The sequence below is a fragment of the Lolium perenne genome, chromosome 3 (genome assembly GCF_019359855.2).
Source record: "Lolium perenne isolate Kyuss_39 chromosome 3, Kyuss_2.0, whole genome shotgun sequence".
Lineage (NCBI taxonomy): Eukaryota > Viridiplantae > Streptophyta > Magnoliopsida > Poales > Poaceae > Lolium > Lolium perenne.
In genome coordinates, this window is record NC_067246.2 from 16,469,235 (window position 1) to 16,492,531 (window position 23,297).

General features: G+C 44.7%; 1 pseudogene; it reads right to left on the minus strand.

The window, feature by feature from the left end:
* Positions 1-18,537: 18,537 nt before the first annotated feature.
* Positions 18,538-21,991, minus strand: LOC139837473 (uncharacterized; annotated as a pseudogene).
* Positions 21,992-23,297: the final 1,306 nt, after the last annotated feature.

Consider the following 23,297-nt stretch of genomic DNA (forward strand, 5'->3'; position numbering starts at 1 on the left):
TATGAACTCCACAAAAATTAACATGCTTATAGGAAATAGCAGTTTCAGAAGTTTGAGCATGTTCATTGCAATCATTAATAACAGTTTCATCCTTCATGCTGATGTCTTTAAAAGGTTCATGATACATGTACCAATTTTCTTTAGGAACATTAATATGAGAAGCAAAGGCTCTATAGCAATAAACCATAATTTGAGGATCAAGACCATATTTAGCACTAAGCTCTTGAAAATCAGCAGTTTGAGCGAAAGACTTAATGCAATCATACTCGTAGTTTATACCTGATTCTTTACCTTTGTCGTTATCCCAATCTTCAGTATTGCTTTGAATTCTTTCAAGAAGATCCCATCTAGTTTCAACCTCCCTGCTTGTGAAAGATCCCTCCAAACAGGCATCTAGATAGTCCTTGTGGTGTCCTGAAAGCCTTCCATAAAAATTATTAATAATAACATTACGGGGAAGCTCATGAATGGGACATTTGAGCATTAGTGACTTCTATCTCCCCCATGCTTGGGAAATACTCTCTCCATCATGAGGATAACAGTTATAAATGTAATTCCTATCAACATGCACTTCATGAGGAGGATAAAATTTAGAATAAAAGAGAGGTACAATTTCCTCCCAACCAATAGATCGACCATTCTTCAGCATCTTATACCATTCCGTAGCTCTGCCCTTTGGAGATATAGAGAATAGCTTCCTCTTAACTTAGTCCTTTGAAATACCTGCACTCTCGAACAACGCGCATAATTCATGTATAAAGAGTAAATGATCACTAGGATGGACAGTCCCATCTCCAAAATAGCAATTGTTCATAGCAAGTTCACCAATTTTCGTAGGTATCTTGAAGGGAATACTTTCAGTAGGTGGATTTGGAATATCACAAGCATCATTCGAATCACCACATATTGGAGACAAAGCATTATCAAGGCAAAATACTTCTTCCAAAGCTGAGGAGCAAAAAAAGATTATTTTTATATAAACTAGCTTCCCCAAGCTTAGACTTTTCCATAGCATTAGCAGTAATTGCGTTTATACTAATAACATTGCTACTATCATGCAAATAAGGTTCCATAGGTTTTTTAATTTTCGCATCAAACAATCCATGTCTTAACTCAGGAAAAAGATTAAAAAGCTCACTAAAATTTTTGTTGTTTTCCATTATGCCTAACTAGTGAAAAATAAAAACAAGAAACAAAAAGATGCAATTGCAGAATCTAAAGGAAATAACTTCGAGCACTCACACACCGGCAACAGTGCTAGGAAATAGCTTAGTAGTCGGAGGATGTGAATACCTTTTACCTTACCTCCCCGGCAACGGCGCCAGAAAATAGCTTGATGTCTACGCACGCTTCTATTCCTGTAGACAGTGTTGGGCCTCCAAGAGCAGAGGTTTGTAGAACAGCAGCAAGTTTCCCTTAAGTGAATCACCCAAGGTTTATCGAACTCAGGGAGGTAGAGGTCAAAGATATCCCTCTCAAGCAACCCTGCAATTAAAATACAAGAAGTCTCTTGTGTCCCCAACACACCTAATACACTTGTCAGATGTATAGGTGCACTAGTTCGGCAAAGAGATAGTGAAATACAAGTAATATGGATGATTGTAAGTAGTAATTGCAATCTGAAATAAAAATGGCAGCAAGCAAACATGTAGCAGAACTTGTTGGAAACGGTGTATCAATGCTTAGAAATAAGGCCTAGGGATCATACTTTCACTAGTGGACACTCTCAACAATGATCACATAACTGAATAAATAAATGCTACTCTTAAACACTCTCTTGTTGGATAACAAACACCATTCATTGTGTAGGGCTACAAAGCACACCTCAAGCCGGAGTAAACAAGCTCCACAACTTCATAAAGGAATCACACACGATGCGCACACTGTCACCATCACACCGTGGAGAGTGAATCCGGAGTTCATATTAAAGTAACCTCTAGAGTGCATAATAGACCGTTGCAATTTAGACCGAGTACTAACATAGCATACACACTGTCAACAATAGCTATGAAAGGGGGAATAGATCACATCAATACTATCATAGTAATAGTTAACTTCATAATCTACAAGAGATTACAATCATAGCCTACGCCAAGTACCACATGATGCACACACTGTCAACTTTACATCATGGAGGAGGAATAAACTACTTTAATAACATCACTAGAGTAGCACATAGATTAATAGTGATACAAAGCTCATGATCACAAAAAGATCACACCATGGGAGAGAGAGATGAACCACATAGCTACCGGTAGAGCCCTCAGCCTCGGGGGAGAACTACTCCCTCCTCATCATGGGAGACAGCAATGGCGATGAAGATGGCGGTGGTGTCGATGGAGATGACTCCGGGGGCAATTCCCCGTCCCGACGGCCTGCCGGAACAGAGACTTCTGTCCCCCAAAACTTATCTTCGCGATGGCGGCGGCTACGGAACTCTTCGTGGAATATCGTCGATCCTGTTAGGGTTTTCGGAGACGGAGGAATATATAGGCGAAGGGGCGATGTCGGTGGAGTCCCGAGGGGCCCACCCCATAGGGTGGCGCGGCCAGGGGTGGGGCCGCGCCCCCCTAGGGTGTGGCTGCCTCGTGGCTCCTCTTCATCACCTCTTCGGTGTTCTGGAAGCCTCCGTGGAAAATAAGACCGTGGGCTTTTGTTTCGTCCAATTCCGAGAATATTTCCTGTGTAGGATTTCTGAAACCAAAAACAGCAGAAAACAGGAACTGGCGCTTCGGCATCTTGTTAATAGGTTAGTCCCGGAAAATGCATAAAAATGATATAAAGTGTATATAAAACATGTAGGTATTGTCATAAAACTAGCATGGAACATCAGAAATTATAGATACGTTGGAGACGTATCAACAACACTGGGAGAAGTCACGCACGCTATCATTCTATGGAAAAAGGAATACATCGTCTTTCTAGACTTGGCGCCAAGGCCACTGACCCCTCCTCCGAGTAGCAATCCATCTCGATCTCCGGTGCATCAGCCGACTCCACCCATTAAGTCCTAGTGGCAAAAGCGGAAGACCACCGCTCCGTCGACAAGTACTACTCGGAAGAAAGGTACAACTAAGAAAGCCAAGGAGGCTCCTGCCAAGTTACCTTACGAAATGACTGATGAGTAATGCAAAACGGTCGTGGATGCCGAAGTGAAATGCCATTTTGCACCGGCACAACCCCAGCCAAAAGAGAAAATAGCTCCAAAAACCGTTTAGCACTTTGTGGACATTCTTGAGCGACCATCGTCACATCTGGCTAATATGCCATCAGACTATGACCGATGTATTAAGAAGTCATATAATGAAGCGCAGTGGACGAGAAGTAGTACTGCAAGCGGGAAAAAAGTTCCCCGGCTCGGAGAACAGGAAATACAATCGATCCCCCCGCTCAAGGTGTTACCCTTTCAGGACCAATGCGAGAAAATTGCTCGCAATCCTGGTATGAGTGTTGCTCAATTGATAGGCGAACAAGATATCCCCAAGGCTGTTCTAGCATGGAAATTTGCCCCCGGGCAGCCTCTAGTCAGACCTAAGCGGGTCCGGCATCTACCAACAAAAATGTGAAGATTACATGAGTGGTACATGGAAGTCATAAAGGAAGGGGTGACAAATGCTCATGGTGGCAGTTAAAAATTAGCATTACTTATGTGAAGACCAGTTATGTATTGAGCTTGAAAAATTGTTTCGGTTATACAATCAAGACGCCTTCAACAAATCTATCGTCAGTTGCTATTGTCTATAAGTGATTTATTTTTGCAATTTAAGTCTCTAGCTCAGCTCGTTCATTGCCTGTAATTATCCTCACTATATTCTTTTGTATGCTATTATGCAGAATGAAAATTCTCGAATGCAAAAGAGAGAGAATCTATGACATTGGGTTCATTGACCCATATATCATTAATTTTGTTACGATTCAAAACCATGCCAAGGACACCGAGACTAACTTGCTAAGGTTTTTAATGAAACAAAATACTAGAACGGAAATACTATTTCCTTACAACTTCAGGTGAGTGTTACTGTCTTGTACACATTCTATTTTGCTTACTCGATGTTAAGTGTAATTGATGAGTTATGCATGCTTGCGTATATAAACGTGCATAGCTTCCACTAGATTCTGCTAATCATTAAAGTTGACGATGGACAAGTTGAAGTCATGGACTCATTAAATAAAAACCCTAAGGACTACGCCAGCCTGGTTGTAATGCTCCGGAGGTAATTTCAATCATTATCGCACTATATCAGCCTCTTTCATTCATTTCCTGATATCAAGTAATTAATAACTCCTTTATTCATTTTCTTTGCCGGGAAGATGTTGGAAACGGTTCATCAAGGATGTTGTCGTGAATGGAAATAGGAGCAACGTTTTCGACGGATCCAGGTAAGTAGTACTAGCTAGGTCCGCGCGCATCTCTTTAATTCTAGTTTCAATACTATTATCATGCTTGATTATTAGTTGATTGAATTACATTCTCGTAAAGTGCTTGAGGCAGGAAAAGGGGGCTAATTTATGTGCATACTACGTTTGCGAGTTCATTCACACGATGACCAGTGAGCGGCGCAGAGATCTAAGACAAATTCAAGTACATAAACACTATTCACAATTTTATTTTATTACCATCAATTGTGTTGAGTTTCATTCATAATTTTTTTATGATGATTTGATATTATATACACACAACTCATATATTTATATTGATCTCCTTCTTCAAAGATCGAAGATATGCGGGAGAAGCTCCTACCAAAGGACCGCCTACTAGCAATTCAAGAGGAATTGGCGGGATTTTTGCTTACGGAGGTCATAGATGAAACCGAAGAATACCATTGCCGCTAATGCATCCATGTAAATTCAATGATCTCCATGTAATTAAATGATCTTCATGTGTCAAATCTGAAACCGGAGAATACTATTGCAGCTAAGAGAAAATTATATTATATATGCATCAACGTGTACAGTATGTAGTAGCGTAGAATATGTACTATACGAAAACTTGTTTGAAATGAAAAATAATTGAATGGAAAATACAAAAAGAAAAGGAAAACACAAAATGAAAAATAATTGAATGAAAAACACAAAAGGAAAAGGAAAACACAAAAAATCTTTAGTCCCGGTTAGTGTTACCAACACTAGTGGAAAACGAGACTTTTGCACCGGTTGGTAAAGCCCATATTTACCGGCTGACCAACATGTGCAAGCCATCCGGTGTTAAAGGTCCCCCCCCCCCCGAGCCGGTGCTAAAGGGGCACCACGTGGCCCGCAGCCGAGCACCCGGGCGGAGGACCTTTAGCACCGGTTCGTAACACGAACCGGTGCTAAAGGTTTCTGCCGCGGCAGGGAATTTCACCAAAACGGTGCCACGGCAGGGAATTTCACCAGAACACTGACGCGGCAATGCACACATATAGGAAACCATTGTATTACATAAAAAATGTTATGAATATATCGATCGAAGTGACACACGTTCATGCATATATGTGTACATCAACTTCCAAAATAATTTCTATGGATCAGCAACCTCCAAAATTGATTGGGCGCTGATGGTATTCTCCGTTTGGATCTATGACTTGGTTAAGTAAGAATCCCGCCAATTCTTCTTTAATTGCTCGTACACGCTCGGTTGCTAGAAGACCGTCCCACAACCGTTGGATCTAATAATTTTAAGAAGATGGTCAGTATATATATATATGAATGAAGCGCAACACAATTGATCGATGGTGATAAAATAAAATTTTGAATGTTGTTTACGTACTTCAAGTTGATCTAAAATTCTCCCGCTCTGGTGGGTCGTCTGGCGAATGAACTCGCAAACGTAGAATCCGCATAAATTATTCCTGTCTACTTGCCTCAAGCACTTTACGAGAACATAGTTCAATAAAAATAAAAATCAAGGATGGTAATAATGGTATTGAAACTAGAATCAAAGAGATGCGTGGGCCTAGCTAGTAGTACTTACCGGTGCAGGTCTAAGTTCACGCTCTTTTTTCCACACAGCCGGAGCCTTCTTGGTGAACCGTTTCCAAACCCTCTGGAGCATATCAGCCATGTCCCCCCACGCCGCAAGGGGTTTACTTTTCGAGTCCATGACTTCTACTACTCCGGCATCAGGTTCAATGACTAGCAGGATAAAGTGAAACCTGCGCACATGCATAACTCATCAATTACACTTAACATGGAGTAAGCAAAAAAGATTTAATGTGTTCAAGACAGTAACACTCACGAGAAGTTGTAAGGAAATAGTATTTCCCTTTTGTATGAGTTTTTCCTTAACGCCGATACCAAGTTATCCTCCGTGTCCTCGGGATAGCGTGTGACACTATACTCATGCACGGTATATGGGTCAACGAACCCAATGTCATAGATTTGTCCAAATATGCATTCGCGGATCTTCATTCTGCATTATATAGTGAGTATAGTTATATGCATGCAATGGACGAGCCGCGGTAGAGACTAAATTACATAAATAATACTTACAGACAATAGGCACTCATCAGAGATTTGTCGAGGGCGTCTTGATTAAATAACTGGAATAATTCAGGAAATTCGATGTTTATCATGTCATGTCCACTCCCGTAGTGCTCATCTTTGACTGCCAGCATGATCCAGTTCTGACTTTCCTGACATGCATCCAAGTACCACTTATGCAGTTTTCGCAGTTGTGTTGATAGATACTGCAACTCCTCAGGTCTGACAAGAGGTTGCCCGTACTGTTACTTGTAAGCTAATTGGACATCACCCATGGGCATTTCGATGCGGCTTAAGTACTCAGGAATACTCATACCGGCCGCATCTGCCTCATCTTTGTATAGTGCTACCAGCTCCGGTTCAAGGCAGTCTATGACATTAGGATGGGGGCACGAGTTTTTCTGGTCTCCAAGCTGGGGAACTGGTTTCCCTTTTGCCTTACTTCTTCTCGACCGCTCCTTTGCTGCCTCATTTGACTTGCGAATAGAGCGGTCATAGTTTGATGAAAGACTTGGCTCAGGTTGATGAAGGTTCTTCAACGTTTTCATCAGTTTTTCCTTAGGTATAGGCGGCTCGGGCTCAGGCTCGGGAATTTTCTTGCCAAAATTGCATTTCATGAACTGTGCCTTTGCGATCTTCGCATTTTCCTCTTCTGTATAGTCGTAAGGTCTCTTGGGAGGAACCTTAGGTACTCCTGGGAGGGGATCTTGTCGGCGTTTGGGTGATCGGTTACGACTCATTGCCGGAGCGCTCCGCTTTTGGCTCTGAGACTTAGTGGGCTGCGGCGGCGGAGAAGGCTGACGCGGCGGCGAAGAAGGCTGGCGTGGTGGGGACGGGAGAGGCGACGGAGATGACTGACGCACTGGAGATGGCTACAGCGGTGGAGAATGCTGGTGCGGTGGAAAGTACGGGATAGGCGACGGAGACCTTGCTGGCGCCGTCCAGTTTGGAATCACAATGAATTCCTTTCCCCATAGAACTGCAGTGTTCTTGGCTTCTCCCAGCTCTAGCAAATCCCCTTCACCTGCAGGGTAGTCAAGCTTCAGCGGCGCATACCCATCCATAAATTGATCCACCCCGGCAATAGAGTAGCCATGTGGAACCAGTCCGTAATGGTATCTTTGATCAGGTACAATGGGTAAGGCATAGCCGACCGCCGCCTTGAGCGATAAGTTCATCACTTTGACATGTAGCTCACAAGGGGTCGACTCTGTGATATGATCCACAGGGTAGCGAGGAGCCATCGTCGGATCCACATCTGCATCATCACCCGATAGCTCTGTGGAAGCCACGCTGCTTTTCCGCTGAGATCCCTGGCCGGTAGCATCGAATGCAGCTTCTATCTGCGGATTAGCTTGAGGTTGGCTGACCAATTGGGAGCTTGAGATTATCTGCCTCACTTGCTCTTCTAACTTAGAAACGCGTTCTTGAACCACATCCGTATTTCTCTGATGGCTTCTATCGGGATATTTCTTCGTTTCTGCAGGAAACCCAATATAGACATGGTTTGGAGCCTGGTATGGTTCATGTTCATCCTGGGTGTTCAGGATTCCCAAGGGGGCGTGCGAGCTCGTCCTTCTCTCTGTCTGGATGGAACCTCCCCTCTGCAACTTCCTTTGCAACATTTCTAAAGGCTTCGATGTGAAGTGGGTTTTCCTTATGTCTTTGTGTATATATACAGTTCCCTTGTGAGTCCAACATGCCCCCATGCGCGTAAAACCAATCCCTTGCCCGCTGGTTCCATTTCAATACCTCTGGCTCGATCCCCTTACAAATTAGTTCTTTCTCCATTTTCTTCCACTTAGCCCTGCCAGCCTTGTAGCCTCCTTGCCCCAAGATATGGTAGTATATCTTCTTAGAAGCATTTTTCTTATTGGTTTCTGACCTTTTCTTTGCTCTCTCCGATGTCTTGTATGCCACAAATTCGTCCCACTGGTCTTTTATCTTCTCATAGGCTCCATTGAAATCCGGAGTCTTTTTTTTCTTGACAAACAAGTTGTCCAATTTTTTCTTGTCGCTGTTGAACTGTGTTGCCATCTTCGAAAGAGCCCACTTCTTGACTCTTCGCTGTACGATATTCAGCTCGGGATCCTCAGGGTCTGGCCTGTCATTCTCATGTTCATCCTGAGTTGGCTCCGGTAAGGTGAAATTTACCAGGAGCTTCCTAAATAGCGTAATTTTGGATCTCGTGTCGACATAAGTAACTCCTTCCGTATTTGCAGGTTTCTTCCATTCTTGAGTGGTGATCGGGATGGTGTGCCTAACAAGAACTCCGCATTGACTTACAAACTTTCTTGCGTGAGCCTTGGGAGCAATCGGTTCGCCATTTTCAGCGATTTCTGTGATGGTGAACCTTTCATGGTCTTCCAACCTTCTGGCTGCGCCTCGTTTACTTGCAGTAGATTTGCTTGATCGGGAGGTCTAAAAAAAGAAACAACGCTAATATATGTATATGCACAAATCTGGAGGCTTAGTTAATTAATATATATACACCTCGCCGTCAGCTTCTCCCTCATCGGAGTCATCGCCTTCTCCCTCACCGGAGCCATCTCCACGGTCTTGCTCATCTCCCTGACCAGAGCCATCTCCACGGTTTTGCTCGTCTCCCTCACCGGATTGGTTCAGATAAAGAGAGGTGACATCATCATCCTCACGGATAATGTCCTTGACGATGTATTCCTTTTCTAGGTCTCGTTCCATAGTTTCTGTAAAGACTTACAAGTTATTCTAATGCTATAAACACAAAGAAGCAGTAATTAAGGATAATGCTCAAAACATGATCAAAGATTAGAGTTACACATATATATAGATACTAATTAAGGATAATGCTCAATACATGATCAAAGATTGGAGTTACACATATAGCTCGGGTCCACTTTTTATTTAACCCTAATACATCGCTACAACAAAAGTACTACTCTCAACGTCGACTGGGTGCTGAGCCCCTCCTGGTGGTCATCCAAAGATACGGAACAGCAACCGGATCATAGCTGATATGGGATCCCTGCATAACCGCCCATGCGCCCCTATACATGGTGTCCAGCACATACATGTAACGGCGGACGTGCTCGTCCTCCTCTCTGACACGCTGCTCTACCACCTCCTCGGGGGCCGGCTCCCTCCGCACCGATCGTGGCCCATGCGACCGCCACCAAAGAAGATCCGGGTCGACAACGGGACCTGGATTCCTCACCAAGCTGCGCACCCCGGAAGGTAACACCTCCCAGTGCCAGCCCAGCGGAGCCCAGTCCCGGACATCGCCGGTCATCTGCTCCGTGACGGTGCCACGGCCCAGTCCAACTCGACGCGGGTGTGGTATGGGCATCGTAACTATACTAATAAAATTATAAATATAACTGTATAACAATTAAATAAAAACTATACATAATGAACTAATAAACAATTTAAACAATTTAACATGGCAAGTGTTCGATACATAGATTATCAAATGAATGACAAAGTTACTAAATATGAAATATAACTAACTAATATATACCTAACAGCACGGTGTTGCATGCTTTAGACGGTGTTGCATGCTTATAGGGTTAATGAGCACCGTCTAGTAGCTCACGGCAATTACTTAGGGTTAATCCTAGCCAAACTAACTAATCTATACCTAATAATAAAGAAAATAAGGCTTCTTGTTCGTCCGTCTATTAGGACCCCTATTTTCCATCATTATTACCACAATTGCCACCGCCTAGGTGCATAACGATTGTTTGTGAGTTTTCTCCGTCTCCCGTATTGGGCCAGACCCAATTTGATCCATCTCTGACACGGGAGCTTTATTCTGAATTTCAACTTGGATGGACACGGGAAGTAAAAGAACACTGATTTCCAATCAACCTGACCTGAGACAGGAGATAAAAGGAAAGCAAACTCTCTCCTGATACGATCTGACTCCGTCTCCCCGTGCCCGTGATTCCCTTCCCTACCGGGCGGCGACTGACGAGAAGTTGTCTTCCTGGAACGCTCCAAGTATCCGTAACCGCCGACGTCTCGGCTGTCGGCGGCACCATAAACATGTCCACGCCGCTGTGTTGATCGTTCCCACATAAGGAATTGATCGGATGTTCCCTGAGCTGAGTGAATTGATAACGTATACGTCTTCTCGGACTCCGGACACCATCGTTTGCATCGTCTCCATCTCCTCCGAGCACGCGTGAGCTGCCGCATCTTCTGGGATTGGGAACGAGGTGTGAAGGGGCGGATCGAGTTGCTGACTCCACGGTCCGGCACTGCGGCTTGGAGGAGATAGAGTCCAGTGGTGGGCAGTCGGAAGGGAGTAACTTTTTTCGAACAACGTCACCGAGAGAGAAGATATCCCGATGCCTGATGTGCTCGGTTCCTACAGCAGGGAAATTAGAAAGGAGTGAATGAAAGGGGGTTTAGGATACTGTATGCGAGATTTGAGGAGACTCAGAGAGATTGTGTGGGTTTTAAGAGAAGGTGCTACTACAATATTGCTTGTTTGAGAGGGAGAGACGAGCGGAATTGATAGATGAGGCATCTTTGCCTACGTGTTGCTGCTTTGTTGGAGAGCAGAAACATGAGAGTAGAGAGATTTTGTTGTGCTTTGCCTGCTTGTTGCTGCTTGAGGGCAGAGAGATTGAGCAAAGATGTCAGATTTATTTTTCTTGGTTGCTGCACTTGCATGAGAAAGCACATAGGATCGATAAATTTATTTTGCTTGGTTGTGTATGAATAATGATGCATGAGATAGCAGAGAGGACCCTGCCGTGCTGCTGCGTATTTGGAAGTAAAGAAGAGAAAATAAGGTTTTTGGGTCTCTATTTAACCGCCGTCTGCACCCAGAGCAGCCACCTGATTTATTTTACAAGTAAGAAGCCTATAAGTAGCCAAAGAAAGTACTGGTGACATTCTGGATAATCAGACAAATAGCACACTAGCTGAATATGAGCCAATCAGAACTCGAACTATGACAATAAGTAAGCTGCATGTGTTCCCGGTGCCTACTTGCGTAGTGCCGTGAATGCCTGGGTTAGAAGCTCTCTTAGCGGATTTCTTCTGATTTAGTTGATGAATAGCCTATGTTTTTAAAGATCTTGAATTGGCTCCATTGATGCTTGTGTTTGTGGTAGGTTGTATTGTCGCTTTTTATAACTTTAATATCAACGGAAAAAATTGAAACATATTATATCATATATCATCTCCAAATTTACTTGGTGGCAATTTTTATTCGTACTATCATCTCTAAATTTACTTGGTGGCAAATTTTATTGGTACTAATTTTAATGGGCTACCATGGATTTTAATGGGCTACCACGAATCTGCGGGACGAGATGGACTTTTCTAATAGTGACATATCACTTGTGATTACTATAAAATGAACTAATGGAAGCAACACTGGTAGAAAATGGGCCTTTAGTCGCGGTTCGCAAAGGCCATTAATCCCGGTTGCGCAACCGGGACCAATTATGCGCGACTAACGGCCCCCCCCCCCCCCTTTAGTCGCGGTTGCTTACGAACCGCGACTAAAGGCCCGTCCACGTGGGCGCCAGGCGTCCGTCGGGGCGGAGGACCTTTAGTCGCGGTTCGCCTGGCCAACCGCGACTAAAGGCCTCCACAGGTTTAGGGTTTTAGCCCCCCTAAATTTGGTTTCTTTTTAATTTGTAGTGTTTTATTTCTTTTATATTTTATTTTGTGTTTTATTTTAATTTTGAAGAAGTTTCAGTACACATATTCTACGCTACTATATACATGCATATGCAATTTCAAACAAGAAGAATTTAAGAGGAATATACAATACATATTCAATCTCGGGTGACCATATACAACTTCGAACAAGTTTCCATACACAATTTACGGCATCAGAAGTTTTTCGTCCTCGTAATAGTGTTCTCCTTTAGGATGGAGGACTTCCCTCACCAAAAATCCTGCTAATTCCTCTTAAATTGGTCGGAAGCGAGCTTCTGGACTAAGCTTCTTCCGCAAGTTATTCCTCAGCAAGTTGCTATCCGACGCCTTCCGCTCAGAGGTGTGTCTCCGGATGAACTCACAAACATAGTATCCGCATAGATTGGTCCCCGGTGGCTGAATATCCACATTAATTAACCTTCTAAATTCTAACTCATGTTTGAATTCACCGACCATTTGATCTGAGAACCGTCTCCAAATCCTACAGGGCAAAGAAAGTTAAATGAACAAGGGAGTTATTAGTTACTTGATATTAGGAAATGAACGAAAGAGGCCGATCGATATAGAGCGCAAATGATTGAAAATAATTAATTTTGCAGCATATTTCTCATGTTGGCCCAAAGCTTTGAATCCATATTCAGAGAGTCCATGATGAGAACTCTGGAGGTGTGAAATTCAATTATTAGCAGAATCCAGTGGAACCTGCGGACACGTTACATGCACAGTCATGCATAACTCATCGATTATACATACCATGCATGGAGTAAACAAAAGAGAATGTGCACAAGAGAGAAACACTCACCCAAAATGGTAAGGAAATAGAATTTGACTTTTGAGTTGCTGCTTTGTAAGAAACTCGTACAAGTCTTTCTCCACGTCTTGGGGGTATCTTTCTAACACATATCCATTAATGATATGTGGGTCAATGAACCCAACATCATAGATGTTTCTTTTTTTGCATTCCCAAATCTTCATTCTACATAATAGTGTACACAACAATATAGTTAGGACAATATATATAGTGCAGGCAATGAAGAACGAGATGAGGTAGAAATAAATCACTTACAGAACGTAGCAACTCAGGATAGATTTGTCGAGCTCGCGCAGATTGAACAGCTGGAACAATTCACTCATATGAACTTGTACAGAGTACTATTTGAAGTGATGCTCCTCTCTAACTTCCGCATAAATATATTCTTTGCCGACCTTATTTTTTATGAAATTCTTGTACCAACGTAGCAGATTTCGTATTTGTGTTGGTAGACTCGCTTCCTGCGTAAGCTCGACGAGAGGCCCATTCGGCACATATTTAAATGCTACCTCACTTACTGGCGCTTCCTCAAGGCCTAACAATGCACGAAGAGTCATACCGATCTCGGACGCTTATTTTATGGCACTCGTTACAGTCATTCCCTGTGCTGCCGCAGCTGCTATGATATCGGGGTCCTCTTCCGGACCGGCTTTCACTATGAGCGGGGGGATCGATTGTTTATTCTGTTCCCCGAGCTGGGCAACTTGTTTCCCGCTTTTTTTACTTTCTTCTTTCTTCTCCTCCAAGGCTTTCTTCTCCTTCTCCGCCAAGGCTTTCTTCTCTGCCAATATTTCTGCTTGCCTACGAAGTTCACGTCCATAGTCGTCAGGCATATTCCGCTCGACTTGGGACGGTGTCGTCAAAAAATCCTTAGCCCACTTCTTTTCCTTCTCAGTAAATACTGGCTTGGGCTCTTTTTTTGCCTTCATATCCGCCTTCCATTTCTCATACTGAGCAGCCGCGGCCAAGTTGTTTTCATCTTCACTAAGTTCCCAAGGCCTTGGGAGGAGAGGCTTCAGTGATGGCTCCGGTACCTTTGTGGTCTTAGGTACATAAGGGTCCGGGTTAATAGTCCAGGAGCGGGTTGCCTTGCTGTCCGCCTGCTTCTGCTTCTTCACCGGAGGTGGATTGGGGGGTGGCGTACCCGCCGGAGGAGGACTGGGGGGCGGCGGCTGCTTACCCGCCGGAGGTTGTGGATTGGGGGGCAGCGTCGACTGACGTGAAGGAGGTGTAGGTGAACCACCACCACCACCACCACCACCGGAGGGGGGTGGACTTGTTAGCCTTGGCGCCTCGCCTGGAAACACTATGTACTTCTTTTTCCATAGAATGAACTAGCGCTTGACATCTCCAAGTCTTCTCTCCCCTTCGGGTGTAGCATAGTCAATCTCCAGGTCCTCAAACCCTTGGACTATGTCTTCCACCGTGACACGAGCATAGCCATATTCAATGGGGTTGTTGTGGTGGAGTGCTCCAGGTGTACAGGGTAAAGCACTACCGGTAGCTACCTTCGTGGAAATGTTCCCCACTGGATAATACAGATCACATTCTTTCATCTCCTTTACATCATCCACGGGGTAGTGAGGCTCCGGTGCACGAATCTCGATCATCGGTGCATTAGCACCAGCCGAGGTGAAGGGTGCATTAGCACCAGCCGGGGCCAGCAAGGGTGCATTAGCACCAGCCGGGGCCAGCAAGGGTGCATTAGCACCAGGCGGGGCATCCGTGGAAGCCACGCTGCTTCTCCGCTGCTGGCTTCCGAGATCCGCTGCATGATCTTCATGCTGCCCTGCAGCCGATCTTTCTTTTACTAGTTCATACACCATCTGCTTCACCTCATGGAGTTCTGATGCCAACTGCCCCACACGATCTGCATCCCGATCCGTCTTTCTCTTACGGCTTCTGTAACTGTACGGGTCATTGTCCTGGGAAAACCCTACTTTCCACGGAATGGCGCCTTTGCCTCGTACACGTCCTGGGTGTTCACGATTCCCGAGGCCTAATGTCAGCGCGTCGTTCTCTCTGTTGAACTTGATCTTCCCCTCTTGAGCTTGGGTCATTGCGTCAATAAGGGCTTGGGTGGGTTTAAACGCTTTCTTCCGGTGAACACACACCCCTGTCTCCGGGTCTAGCGATCCCCCATGCCCGTACCACCAGCTTTTGGACCTTGGGTCCCATCCCTCTGTACCTAGAGGGATTCCTCGCGCCCTCAGGTCGTTCTCCATCTTCTCCCACTTAGGCTGCGAAAGGCGGTATCCTCCTGGCCCCATAATATGATTGTACTCTTTCTTAGCCGTATTTTCCTTATTTTTTTCGATATTTCCTTGAAATGCTCCGATTTCTTTTGCCTCACAAATTCTGGCCAATCATCTTTCAGTTTCTCATATTGTCCATTGAAATCCGGAGTCTTGTTCTGGTTGACATAGTCACGGGCTAAATTTTTCTTGAAGTTCCGGAATGCTTCGGCCATCTTCTGAAGAGCGAACTCTTTGACTAGCCTCCTGCTCTCACGTCCACCCGGAATCTCGTTACCGAATTCATCGACTTTGTTGTATTCCGGAGGTAGAATGAAATGTTCCATAAGCTTTCTCCAGCAATCCTTTTTCGTTCTCTTGTCGACAAAACTAAAACCAAGACGTGCCTTCTTTGGCTCATTCCATTCCTGGACGGTGATCGGGACGTTGTCTCTAACAACGACTCCGCATTGGTTGATAAACTTTGTGGAGTGCTTTTGGGGCTTCAGCGGCTTGCCAGTTGCACTGACAACATCGATGGTATATGTTTCTCCTTGTTTCATCGTCTTGGTTTTGCCACGCTTTGTCGTACTCGATTTTTTCGATGATCCGGCCGAGGGCTAAAAAAAGAAAGAGAGTCGCGCGCGTTAATACATATTTATTCAAATTTTAGTAAGTTTGTATCACCAGAGGCTCAATGTATATATATACCTCGCCGGAGGTGGTTGCTACTTGCAATTCGAGATCGTCGTTTGTCGACGGTTGACCTCCATCGACAATGTCCGTTCCTTCGTCATCACTTTGTCGATGACCTTCACCTTCACCGTCAAGGTTCAGATAAGAAGAGACATCCTCTTCTTCATCTTCTTCGGCCGGCACATAAGGAATATCGCCGTTTATGATGCCCGTTATATGTTCTTCAGCATCTGCATCCCTAACCGGGTCGGCTCTATCGTCCGCCACATGTCACTCCTGAAGACATGCATGTAGTAAAAACTAATTAAATAAAGGAATTGATCAATGGCGGCGAGGGCGGTAGTGCGCCGCCCCCTCGCCGCCCCCTCCGATCCTCTCTCTCTCGTAAAAAAACAAAACAAACCCCGCGCGTATACGGAGGGGGCAGCGAGGTGGCGGCGCACAACTAGTTGTGCGCCGCCCCCTCCGTATACATGCGGGGTCGGTGCCCCTACTCCCCCTCAAGTTAAATTTTTTATAAGTTGTTTTTTTTAAGTTGCAATATACTTAGAACTATTTTTCATTTAAGTTTAATTAAGTTACTTAGAACTATTTTAAGTTACTTGGAACTATTTTAATTAGCAAATTTTAAGTTTACAAAATTTTCAGTTTACAATTTTGATTAACAATTTTAAGTTAATTAAAAAACAAAAAAAAAACAAAAAAACAAAAAAAGGGCCGGCCCACTACTCTGCTTTCCCTCACTCTCTCTCTGTCTCTGTAACGCGCGATGGTGCGCGCGCGCGGCGGCAGGGCCGGTGAGAGCGGTGGCTGAGGGCGCGCGGCGGTCGAGGGCGGCGGCGAGGGCGGCGCGGGCAGCGGCGGTCTCGTCGGGCGGCGGCGCGCGACACACTCAGACGACGCGGCGCGATATGGACGACGTACGGAGGAGAGGCGGCGTGCGGGCGAGGACGGGCCAGGGCGCGCGAGGACGACGACGGAGGCGGCGGGCGAGGGCGGCGTCGATGGCGGCGGGCGAGGGCATTGTCGAGGGCGGCGGCGTCGATCAGCTTCAAGGCGGCGTCGAGGGGCGGCGCCGGAGCAGCCTGACGGCGTCGTCTGAGCGCGCGCGAGAGGAGAATTCGAGGAGAAAGAAGAGAGAATGAACCGCCAACCGCGCGCGCAGTATTTATATTTTCGGGCTGACACCAACCGCGACTAAAGGGTACCCTTTAGTCGCGGTTGGCCAGACCAACCGCGACTAAAGGTTTTTTCGCTGGAATTTTGGTTCCCGCGCAGAAAGACCCTTTAGTCGCGGTTGTCGGGGCCAACCGCGACTAAAGCTGTTTTTCCAAATTCTTTTCATTTCAAAATCTTAAAAATACAAATAATAAATCAAAAAATTCAGAAAAATAAAACTAATTCATTTTAAAATTTTAAAAATACAAATAATATATCAAAAAATTCAGAAAATTAAACCTAATTCATTTCAAAATCTTAAAAATACAAATAATATATCAAAACATTCAAAAAAATAAAACTAATTCATTTCAAAATCTTAAAAATACAAATAATATATCAAAAAATTCAGAAAAATAAAACTAATTCATTTCAAAATCTTAAAAATACAAATAATATATCAAAAGATTCAGAAAAATAAAACTAATTCATTTCAAAATCTTAAAAATACAAATAATATATCAAAAAATTCAGAAAAATCCAATTTCTTCCCTCATCTGTCTTCCCGCCTCTGTCTTCCCGCCTCCTGTCTTCCCGCCCCCCGCTTCCCACCAGTTCTTCCCGCCATTTCTTCGCTGTCTTCCCGCCTCCCGCTTCCCGCCTCTTTCTTCCCGCCTCTTTCTTCCCGCCACTTTCTTCCCGCCTCCTGTCTTCCCGCTCCCATTTTTCCCGCCATTTCCCACTACATATATGTAGTCCGGCTTGGCCAGCATTATCACATCTCTACAATCTCTCATCACTCTCTCATGGCTTCCACCGTACCCACTCTAACCTACCAGCAGGTGGAGGAACTTTGCGTCTCGAACTACCCTTGCCCACCGGGCTATCGCGTCCCCGCCGGCTGGAGCCTAAGCGCCGGAGGCGTGCCGGTCCCTCCCGTCCCTCAGGGTACTGCGCGAAGGGTGGCCATCACGAACCACTACTACCTCGACCTCACGCCGGAGCAGTGGATGAATCCCCGCTGGCATCCCGATAACCAGCATACTTGGGACGCCTTCTTCATCAATCGGTGTGAGAGGGCGCTCGCCAGGTATGAGGAGGACGGTCTGCCTCCTGGAAACTTCCACGAGGCCGGCCGTCGGCTATGGTGGTACGGCCGGACTCTACAGAGCGTCATGGACTACATCACGGCCGGCGATATCCCCCGCCTGCGCTACCCTCAGTTCGAGCCACGAGCGCCGCCCGACGACAGCGACGATGGCAGCGACGATGACGGCATCAACTTAGAAGGCGACGACTACCAGTACAACGGCGGCGACTATGAAGACTGCGAGTATGCATATTATACGCCTAGGTAGGAGTATGACTAAATCACTCCAACATTCCAAGATGTACTCCTAGGCCTAGGCATGTCCTTCACATCATTGGTTGTAGTTCAAATTTCATGTATCATCAGTGGTATCTCGAATCATTCGAAAATGGACACCAAACACATCACAGATAATATAATTCACATGATCCATTCAACAAAGTTTGGTACAATAAATTATTACACATCATTTCTTCCCTTGTGTCCCTGCTTGCTTACGATTGTGCCGTATCCATGGAGCATCCTCATCATTTAACTTAATGCTTGGGTCAGTGTTCACTTTGAAGGGCGGAATTTCACCAAACATATTATAATCTTCTGACATGTCTGTCTTGTCCTCCACTCCCACGATGTTTCTTTTCCCTGAAAGAACAATGTGGCGCTTTGGATCATCGCATGATGTACTGATCGTTTTCTTATCTTTCCGTTTCCTCGGTTTGCTACTCATGTCCTTCACATAGAAAACCTGAGCGACATCTTTGGCTAGGACGAATGGTTCGTCAAGGTAACCAAGATTGTTGAAATCCACCATTGTCATTCCGTATTGCTCGTCCACCTTTACCCCACCTCCTGTTAGCTTGAACCATTTGCACCGGAACAAAGGGACCTTAAAGGAGGGTCCATAGTCAAGTTCCCATATCTCCTCTATGTAACCATAATATGTGACCTTTTGCCCATTCTCGGTTGCTGCATCAAAGCGGACACCACTGTTTTGGTTGGTGCTCTTTTTATCTTGGGCGATCGTGTAAAATGTATTCCCATTTATCTCGTACCCTTGGAAAGTGGTTATAGTCGAAGATGGTGTCTTGGCCAACATGTACAGCTGATCTCCAACATCATTGTCATTCATTAAATGTTTTCGTAACCAACTGCCGAAAATCTCCATGTGGGCCTTTCTAATCCAGGATTCAGGCTTCCCCGGGTTGTCCGAGCGTAAGATATTCTTGTGTTCCTGGAAGTACGGAGCCACCAAGCTAGAATTTTGCAGAACTATGTGGTGTGCTTCAGTCATAGAATGGCCGTCCATACATATCGTTGATTTCCTTCCGATCGTGCCTTTTCCACTTAGTCTCCCCTCGTGCCGCGATTGAGGAATACCAATCGGCTTAAGGTCAGGAACATAGTCAACACAAAACTCAATTACCTCCTCATTTCCATAGCCCTTGGCGATGCTTCCTTCTGGCCTAGCACGGTTACGAACATATTTCTTTAATACTCCCATGAACCTCTCAAAGGGGAACATATTGTGTAGAAATACAGGACCGAGAATGGAAATCTCTTCGACTAGGTGAACCAGGAGGTGCGTCATAATATTGAAGAAGGATGGTGGGAACACCAACTCGAAATTGACAAGACATTGGACCACATTGTTCTGTAACCGTGGTAGATCTTCTGGATTGATTACCTTCTGAGAGATTGCATTGAGGAATGCACATAGCTTCACAATGGCTACTCGAACATTTTCCGGTAGGAGCCCCCTCAAAGCAATCGAAAGCAATTGCGTCATAATCACGTGGCAGTCGAGAGACTTCAGGTTTTGGAACTTTTTGTCCGCCATATTTATTATTCCCTTTATATTCGACGAGAAGCCAGATGGGACCTTCATACTGCTCAGGCATTCAAAAAAGATGGCCTTCTCTTCTTTGGTAAGAGCGTAGCTGGCACGACCTTGAAACCATTCCGGATGCCGGTCATCTGGGTCTTTCAAACGTTGCTGGTCCTGCCGTGCTTCCTTTGTATCATTTGTCTTCCCATACACGCCCAAGAAGCTTAGCAGGTTCACGCAAATATTCTTCGTAACATGCATCACGTCGATTGCAGAGCGGACATCTAGGACTTTCCAATATTCTAGCTCCCAAAATATAGATTTCTTCTTCCACATGGGTGCGTGCCCGTCAAGTCCCTGCGGAACTGATTGTCCGCCAGGACCCTTTCCAAAGATGACTTTCAAATCCTTGACCATATCAAATACCTTAGCACCAGTACGTTCCGCAGGCTTCGGCCGGTGATCTGCCTTGCCGTTGAAATGCTTGCCTTTCTTTCTTACGTTATGATTTCGGGGAAGAAATCGACGATGACCCAGGTACATGTTCTTCTTACAATTACCCAAATATACACTTTCAGTCTCATGTAAGCAGTGCGTGCATGCATTGTATCCCTTATTTGTCTGTCCCGAAAGGTTACTAAGAGCAGGCCAATCGTTGATGGTTACGAAAAGCAACGCTCGTAGGTCAAATTTCTCTTCTTTGTGCTCATCCCACACACGTACACCAGGTCTGCCCCACAACTGTAAAAGTTCATCAACTAATGGCCTTAGGTACACATCGATGTCGTTGCCGGGTTGCTTCGGACCTTGGATGAGCACTGGCATCATAATGAACTTCCGCTTCATGCACAACCAAGGAGGAAGGTTGTAGATGCATAGAGTCACGGGCCAGGTGCTATGGCTGGAGCTCTGCTCGCCCAAAGGATTCATGCCATCTGTACTTAGACCAAATCTTATGTTCCTTGCGTCAGCTGCAAAATCTTTGAACTCTCTATCGATCTTTCTCCATTGCGTTCCATCAGCGGGGTGTCTCAACTCCCCGTCGGACTTACGGTCCTCTTTGTGCCATCGCAACAACTTGGCATGCTCTTTGTTCCTGAACAGACGTTTCAACCGTGGTATTATAGGTGCATACCACATCACCTTGGCGGGAACCCTCTTCCTGGGTTTCTCGCCCTCAACATCGTCACCAGGGTCATTGCCTCTGATCTTATAACGCAATGCAGTGCATACCGGGCATTCATTCAAATTCTCGTATTCACCGCGGTAGAGGATGCAGTCGTTAATGCATGCATGTATCTTCAGAACCTCTAAACCTAGAGGGCAGACAACCTTCTTTGCTTCGTACGTACTGGCGGGCAACTCGTTATTCTTTGGAAACATATTCTTCAACATTTTCAGCAAATTTTCAAATCCTGAGTCAGCTACACCTTCCTGTGCCTTCCATTTCAGCAAATCCAGTGTGCAGCCTAGCTTTTTCAGACCATTATCCCATCCTGGGTACAGCGACTATTTGTGATCCTCTAACATGCGATCCAAATTTTCCCTCTCCTTGTCAGTTTCGCAGCGTCTCCGTGCATCAGCAATGGTCCGACCAAGATCATCAGCGGGCTCATCACGTGCCTCTTCTTCAACTTCGCCTTCCCCTTCCCCTTCCTCACCTTCAGCATCCTCCATGAAAGTATCACCGAAATGATCAGGATAGTTGTCATCGATATCATCCCCTTCTTCATCTTCTTCCATTCTAACCCCTCTTTCTCCATGCTTGGTCCAACAATTATAGCTTGGCATGAAACCGTGCCGAAGCAGGTGCAGGTGAACGTCTCTTGAGGAAGAGTAACCCTTCTGATTCTTACAGGCAGCACATGGACAGATAATAAAACCCCCCTGCTTGTTCGCATTAGCCACTACGAGGAAATCTTTCAAACCCGTAATGAACTCGCCGGAGAGTCGGTTACCGTACATCCATTGCCGATTCATCTGCATTATTATTATATAAAGTATATAATTAACCATCATGCATTTGTTAAACTAACTAGCTAGAAATAATAGAAATTAAACAATGAACTACACACATGCATATTTTATCAATGACACATGAAAGGTTCAAGTTGCTAACCGCGATCGAGGAGGAAAAATAAATGAGAAAGCTCAAGTGTGGCTTGGACACTTCATATCATGTTTGTTTCATGCTCTCGGGCATTTCATCGAACACCTTGTGTGCATAAGAGGAACCAAAAGCAAACCCACCACCCCCTTGCGAATATTGTGAATAGAAGTGGCACCAAATGGCTAAGTGAAGTGTGCTAAGCCGCATTTATAGGGATGGGCCTTTAGTCCCGGTTGGCCTGGCCAACCGCGACTAAAGGCCTTCGGGCCAACCGCGACTAAAGCCCCTCCCGTCCACCAGCTGTCGACCGAGCCTGCTGGGCCCAGACATTTGGTCGCGGGTCACCTCCCGAACCGCGACTAAAGACCCCTTTAGTCGCGGTTCGATTATTTTGGGGATTAATGGGGGCGTATGTAAGCCTCTTTTTCTACTAGTGCAACATCACCAAGGATGTGGGCGGAGGAGAGGTGTCATTTTTTATATAGCCCAGAAGGTTAGTTTCTCTTGATATGTGAGTAGTAAACTGATCAAAACACATTATGGAGTAACCTAAAAATATGTCTAGGCCAAGTTAAAGAGATCCGTTCTTATCAGAAATGATGTGTGTGCCAGTTAGATTTTAAAAGTGGTGTAGAAACAACATAAGATTATGATTAGAACATCATAAATCATATTGTGTGCAAAGATGTACTTACATAATTGTTGTGTTATGCATGAAAGAAACTGTTGGTATGTGTTTTTAATTTGTAATAATGTTCGATGTGACTTGATAGAAGAAATTAATAGCACAAATAGTTTATTGACATTTATATAACATATTTTTCTTTAAAGAAGCTAATCCCGTAGCAACGCACGGGCAAATGTCCTAGTATATACCTAATATATAAACTAATATAAACCAACTAATACCTAATATAAACTAATATACCTAATATATACCTAATATATAAACTAATATAAACTAACTAATATATAATATATAAACTAATAACAAATAAACTATAACTAATTAATATATACCTAATATAAACTAACAAATAAACTATAACAAATAAATCAAAATAAAAAACTAGCAAATAACTATATATAACTAACAATATTCAACTAACTAAAATAAACTAATTAATTAACTAAAAAAACTAAAAAAAAACAAAAGAAAACCTCACCTTGCTGCGGCTGCCGGACCAGAGGAGAGAGGCACGCGGAGGCGCGGACGGCGGCGGCGGCGTGCGGGTCGACGGAGCGGAAGAGGA